The sequence below is a fragment of the Mauremys mutica genome, chromosome 8, assembly GCF_020497125.1.
Source record: "Mauremys mutica isolate MM-2020 ecotype Southern chromosome 8, ASM2049712v1, whole genome shotgun sequence".
NCBI classification, from domain to species: Eukaryota; Metazoa; Chordata; order Testudines; family Geoemydidae; genus Mauremys; species Mauremys mutica.
The window spans coordinates 22,308,273-22,316,030 of NC_059079.1; positions in this window are offsets into that span (position 1 = coordinate 22,308,273).

Below are 7,758 nucleotides of genomic sequence, written 5' to 3' on the forward strand. Positions count from 1 at the left end.
ATCTCCATCTCAGAATAAAGGCTGTTTTTATGCTCCCGATGCCATCTGGAAAGAAGGCTTTCTGCAGGGTAAGGAAGCCTCTGCTATCTCATTAACAGGGAAATTGGTGACACTGCACTGTCAAGACTGACCGTTATCAATCCAGGACTGAAAACACTGGAGGCTTCATTGAGTCCTTTGACCTCATCTACTATGTCCCCAAACCCCAACATGATTACACAAATGAAAGTTTTCTTTTTACACTGGCTTTTTCCTCAAATCCTTTTCTTCAAGTTTTTGCCCGATCTTTCTCTTTTGTTGGCCCTTTGATAAGACATCACTAGCAACAGATAAATGCTACCCCAGGGAGAACTGGAGTCAAAGTTTCAGAAGAATCAGGGCTGCAAACAACCATTTATAAATATTGTATTAGAACATTCTGTGAAGTGGTTCCACTGATTGCTGAGGATGTTACTAGTGCCACCTCTCATAAGCAATGCTGAATCAGCCACTGAACAAGCACCTGTGACTTTGTGGCAGACAGTCCCCATTTTAACTTAGCCTAATGACTAAAAATGGTGATTGTGAAATTCAATGTGGTCTCCTGTCACTTTAGAGAGCAGTAGCTCATCACTGACAAATTTAACACTTATGCAAAGTCTACATTCTACAGAGTTATTATTTTCCTATTTAGAGTGGTTTTTATGTGCTGTCTTCACATGAAAGGGCCATCTGTGTTTTTAAATGTACAAATTTTCCAGTGTTTGTTTGTTTTTGTTTGTTGTTTTTTCAAGGAGGTGTAGGCAGGAGAATTTCCTGATCAGGGTCAATCTTTGCAGTTTCTTCCATTGGTTTGTCTTTTCTAATCTGAAGCTCAGATTCAGTTTTGGGCCCTACTCTGTTTCTCTCGTCTGCTATTCCCCACTCTAGAAATCTTCTTTGATGACTGGAACAGTACTCACCAGCCTCTTGTGTAATAAACCTTCTGGTTTGGGCATGCTAGGTTTGAACCACTCACAACCTGTCTTGAAACACGGAGACTTCCTCTGTTTAACTGGCATAATGAAACTGCACTCCCCACATACCAAATGGTGCGCAAGATGCCATTTGAAATGGCAGTGATTTGCTTGCACACCACAATTATCTATTGGCAATACCATTAGGGATTTACTGACACAGAGATCATTTGAAGCTAGCCTTAAAGTAACACTTTCACTGATGAGGCATTTCTTAGCCTTTATAGGCTATATATAATCACAGCAAATGTAACTACATCAGACTCCATCCTGGTATCCTGACATACAACTACTACAACAAATAAGTACTAAACATATAATGGGATGTTATCTTTCACTAACTTCACACCTGCTGTCCTTCCCATTGATTTCAGTGGAAGCAGGATTGGGTACTTCATTTCTTCCTGCTGATTCTGAGCAACAGACATCATTTTCCTTTATCCTGAGTTGAAAAGTTTTTTCAGAGAATTGTTAGAAAGTGTATTTAAATTGTTCCTACAGAAGAAGCCTTAACTGACAACCAGTGTTTGATTCCTTATTGTAGAGCTATCCTGCATTCCTAATTCAGGCAAAACTCCCAGTGACATATCCAGTTTCTGGAGCTCTATTCTGAAAATGTGCGGCAGTTCACAAAAGTATCAAACATCAGATTCAGATCTGTTACATCACTAAAAATCTGCAGTAAATCAGTTGATTTTAGTGGAGTTACTGATGTAACTGGGATCAGAGAGTGGCCAATAATCTAATTCCATTTATTGGTATGTGTTTATAAATATAGATATCGATATCAATATGTATTTGTTTTTGCTGAAACTTTCTGAAGGTATTCAACCTGAGGCAGATAGCAAGCATTGAAAATTTCAGTTCCAGCGGTTAAAGCTTGGCAAAATTATAAGCAATTGATAAGGGAGGTTATAATGGGAAGTTTTAGGCACCCTTCACTGCTACATGCTCTACCTATGTAATAAACAGGCTTTGGAAAAGAACTAGTCTTTTGAGGGATTTTTGGCCTTGCTGTATGGGAAATGGAAAGAGTCGTCAGCAGGTTTGGACAGGTAAGGTTAACAAGGAATGACATTTGATGTCATCATTAATACTAATTTGCTGTGGAACTAGCATAGTAAGATCTTAAGGTGGAATTTAATGTATTTCCATTTGCTTGGATGTGAAATCTACATATAGATGCATGCAGTCTACTGAAATATTAGTCTGGATTGTTTTATTTTGATTCAGTGTCTAAATAATTCATTGTTTAAAATATTAATACGGGTACTTGGTCTATTTTTTTTTTCATATGCCTAGATGCTTTTCCTTACAAAAATCAGCAAATATTATTTAGTTTAAGGGAAGTGGGGTTCTTGCAGTGAGATCTTTGCCAGTGTTAAAAGAAACATTATCTTGAAGTCATTGCCTCAGGAAGCAACACTAACTTAGTTTTCCATGTCTTAGTAGTAGAATAAAAAATTATTCTTATTTATATGCATTGCCAAGGCATAAACTCTAATACTGAAATCTAGCTACAGATTGGATATGGACCATTAAGACAAAAACATATCTTACATACACACATCAAATACTCACAAATGGATCTGACTTATTTAAATCGATTTTAAAATTATGCTTATTTTTGGAATATGAGTAGAATATTTATCAGAATGAAGAAGAAAAATTGCAAGGGATAGCATACCATATGATGTCTTTAGTATTCCAGGGTGAGTAAGCAACGCACAGCTAATATGCCGTGTGCCCTTTAAATCCGAAAGGCCACCTGCCAACTCATTCCCATTTTTCCTTCACTGGGTTATCAGATCCATATCAATTAGAGTATTCCTGGGATAAGCAGAAATAGTCATGACATCTATAATAAATAGTGCATTTTGCTATTGAAAATGGTTATAGTTATTGTACTTGGTCTTTCAGACTGTAACAAATTTTAACTGTACTCTCAAATTATATGTATTCTAGATAGTATGAGAAGAATATTTAGTCCTAATCAGTATAATCCTAAAGAAAACAGTACCCACTTTGATATAATACACCAGAGTACTAATTCTTTGTATTTCTATTGTGCCATCCACCTGAATTTTGCAAAGTGTTTTGAAGCATTAATGAATTTAGCCTCAAATCATGCCTTTGACATAGGCACAGTAGCTATTACTATTCTTGTTTTTCAGACAGAGGAAATGAGTCCCAGAAAGTGTACATGACTTAACTTCACCCACGATCATTCAAGTCTGTTGTAAAGTCAGGGATAGAACCCTGACCACCTAATCCTAAATCCTGGGCTTTAGTCACAAGGGTAGCCTACCTTCCAAATTTTTACAGGAACATTTGTAGCAAAACAGTTGTTTCCAGTTCCACTGCAGAAAGCTAATCATTGGCAATACAAATCCAAAATGACAACTGGTTTATATTTGTGCTTCAGAGGCACCATGGGCCTGATCCAAATCCTATTGAAATCAATGACAGCTTTTCCATTGACTTAAATGGGTTTTGGATCAGGCCTATTGCAGGCATAGCGGATGCATTTATCTTTCTCTGTCAGATCTTTTTTTTTATCTTTGTACAGAGAAATGGGAGGTTGTTTAGTAGTTTGTTTTTTATAGACGGTTTAAAGTTACGGCAGTTGTCTTTCTCGGAAAAATGTTCTAATTGTACCTATAATAATCTTGATTGTCAGTTTGCTTTTTCATCAAGATGAGATTTTAGGAGGTATTTGAGAAAGAGGGACTATATACACACATTTGAAATATGGGTGTTGAGATTTTCTTTTACTTCAGTTAAATTTTTTTCCTCTCACGCTTCTTGTTTGGCTCATCCTCTCAGCCCTTCATCTTCTCAATAGAAGAAAATCAGATAAATTGCCTTAGACAATGCTGACTTCATAGTAAATCCTGTAGAAATGTTGACTGTATTAAACATGTTTTAAATATTCTTTAGACTCACTTAGAACTGACTAATGATATCACTTGGAGCAAAAAACAGACTATTTATAATTGCTGATTTTAGCCATTCAGCACACAAAACGGAAGGAAATAAGTATTGCAGGAAGCAGAAGAGTCTAAATTATTGGAATTTTTCTCACTGTAGAGTAGGCTTATGTGACAACTAAGACATTAAGCTCTGAATAATTATGTAATTACCAGTTAGGAGCTATCAAACACTACTCACTTGAGTCTACAGCTTATTGGGAAGTAAAACAAATCCTATCACCTGCTACTGATCTAAAGCATATTCAGATGTCGTATATGTGGCTGAAACTCCAGTCAGATAGCAACAGATACTTTACTACATATGTATTACATGAGATGATGTGTCTGTACTATCTTATATGCCAATTACTGTAAGATGACTCATCTGCTGTTATTTCCAAGAGTGAAAATTCATAGAGATTTTTAGTGGCTACTTTATCCTTTATGTCTTAGCTTATATTACCCTGTGTAATACTAAGACCACTTTGTCACCACTCATAGAACCTGACTTTGTAAAGTGATGAGCATCTCCTGGTAAGACCTTAATGCCCTCAGTTCATGCTGACTTCATTTGGATTTGAGAGCACTCAAGTAATTTTTATTGTCAGTCCCCAGATGAGCATGAAATATCTTAGACATACTATCCAGACTAAACACAATGGAAAAATATAAAAATAAAGACAAAGTCTCTGGATGCATAAGCTGTGAACAATCATCATTCATGCATGAAGTATTAAAATAATAGAAATATGTATTATTAGTATAATAAAAGCATCAGTGTAATCAACCTCACAAATATTGAATTAAATGTTCACCCACAACACGTGTCCAATGATAGCACTAATATACCAGACTTCTGATGTGAAACAATGGTCATCAGTCAGAGGTAAATAAGTTATAAGCACCTCCATAAGTATGGCCCACCACATCTTTCTTATGCAGTGTGCATAGGAGCAGATGAAATGCATAAAATGTGCAGATATGACTTTCACGAAGTATGTGTGTTTCATGATTATATTCATAGAATCATAGAATATCAGGGTTGGAAGGGACCTCAGGAGGTCATCTAGTCCAACCCCCTGCTCAAAGCAGGACCAATCCCCAACTAAATCATCCCAGCCAGGGCTTTATCAAGCCTGACCTTAAAAACCTCTAAGGAAGGAGATTCCACCACTTCCCTAGGTAACCCATTCCAATGCTTCACCACCCTCCTAGTGAAAAGGTTTTTCCTAATATCCAACCTAAACCTCCCCCACTGCAACTTGAGACTATCACTCCTTGTTCTGTCAAGGCATCTCATGCCTTCCAATCGGTGGAGTCTCCTTCTGCTCCCTTCCCTCAGATGTATCATCTAGTCCACTCTCCGCATTAGTACCTGTGGAGAGAACATGAAAACGGTTGCTCACCTGTATCTGCATTGCTGGTACATGGATGATCCTCTTTCTTCTGGAGGTCACATGCTGCCAATTTTCTTCACCATCCTTCTGTCCCCGCTGCACAGCCTGCTCTGATTCTTCAGAATATTGTTCCCACAGAAGTGTATCCTGATGTCTGTCCAGGAAATCTTCATTTTCTCTTATGTAATGCAGGGTTGATACTTGTTTCTCCAGTCCTTGAACCTTCTCTATGGAGACCAGCTTGCACTTTGTACAGACAAAGTCATTTCTGTCCCGTGGAAGAAAGACAAACATTCACAGAGGGACTAACCCTGTTCTGCAAGGTAAGTGCCAGAATTCTAATATAAGGATGGAATTTGTAGGTCTGATTTGTCTCTGCTGCTGTTGGTCAGTGAGAATTTTACCAGTGACTTCAACAGAAGCAGAGTTAAGCCATTGTTGAGTGCTTTTGAAAAATCCCACCTTAAATGTGTACACAATTTTCCAAAGAGGAATTCATTCACTCATATATTTCTGATCAGCACATTTTACCCAGGTCTTTGAGTCAAAAACCAGAGGAAATACAGATAATGTTGGTGTGCAACACAGTAACCATTCATTAAAGTAAGTAGTAAAACATCTCAAAATGAAAGTTTATTTACCGTAAAGTCTATAAGTAACTAGACAAAATAAGTCAGCATTGTTCTTTAACTCTGCGTGTAATTACAATGTATCACCGGTAAAAGGAAATGTGACATTCATATAAATGTTAAATGAATTCTCATATCAGTACTATCAGAGTGATTACCAAATATATTTGTAATTATGAGACCCTTAAATATTACCAGATATAAAAGATCAAACATATATCATTATCAGAGAATATGAGATGAAATGACAGACTATATCAATGTGCCATGCTGCAATGATAAAGATCATGTTACCACTGAATTTTTCATATCCTCCAAAGGTCAAAATCACTTTACCATAAAATTTTCAATGTCACAAACTTTATAAATTGTAAATGTGTTTTTGTTCTAGTCTAGTCATGCACTCAAATTATTGGAACACTTAAATTACTATAACATCAAATAGTAAAATCAGGATGTGATAGTTGTGATCTTGACATTAGTCTGAATATTTCCGAAATATCTAATCCATTGGAGATGGTAATAATTACTGTAAAATTGCTTCTGAAACTAATTTGTTCATGCACGGATAAATGAAAGAGAATTACATTTCCCATTTCTTTTTTGTACAAAGGAGAGAAATGACACCAGCCTCTTTTAAATATTTGGGTTTTACTTAGGTTTTGATCCTTCTTTGAAATTTGCTAATCAAGGACCTTGTTAAAGAAGCAGACTTCATGCTCGAAATGTTATGGAGCTTTAGTCAAGACATTAATTTTAAACAGAGACTCAGAGTAGTCCCACTTTTCTTTGCCTATTACAGTAATCAGAGGGGTAGCCGTGTTAGTCTGGTTCTGTAGAAGCAGCAAAGAATCCTGTGGCACCTTATAGACTAACAGACGTTTTGCAGCATGAGCTTTCGTGGGTGAATACCCACTTCTTCGGATGCAAGTAGTGGAAATATCCAGGGGCAGGTTTATATATGCAAGCAAGAAGCAAGCTGGAGATAACGAGGTTAGTTCAATCAGGGACGATGAGGCCCTGTTCTAGCAGTTGAGTGAAAAGCCATTCACAGTCTTTGTTTAATCCTGAGCTGATGGTGTCAAATTTGCAGATGAACTGGAGCTCAGCAGTTTCTCTTTGAAGTCTGGTCCTGAAGCCCCTCTGCTATGTACATTGGCCAGACTGGACAGTCTCTAAGGAAAAGGATAAATGGACACAAATCAGATATTAGGAATGGCAATATACAAAAACCTGTAGGAGAACACTTCAACCTCCCTGGCCACACAATAGCAGATCTTAAGGTGGCCATCCTGCAGCAAAAAAACGTCAGGACCAGACTTCAAAGAGAAACTGCTGAGCTTCAGTTCATCTGCAAATTTGACACCATCAGCTCAGGATTAAACAAAGACTGTGAATGGCTTGCCAACTACAGAACCAGTTTCTCCTCCCTTGGTTTTCACTCAACTGCTAGAACAGGGTCTCATCGTCCCTGATTGAACTAACCTCGTTATCTCCAGCTTGCTTCTTGCTTGCATATATAAACCTGCCCCTGGATTTTCCACTACTTGCATCCGAAGAAGTGGGTATTCACCCACGAAAGCTCATGCTGCAAAACATCTGTTAGTCTATAAGGTGCCACAGGATTCTTTGCTGCTATTACAGTAATGTAGTCTATAGATATGTCTGCGAACACACCTAAACATATAAAATGCACAGTGTTGTTACAATGACTTTTTTTAGCTCTCAGATGCTTGATGAGAGGTCATTGGATTGGAACGATTAG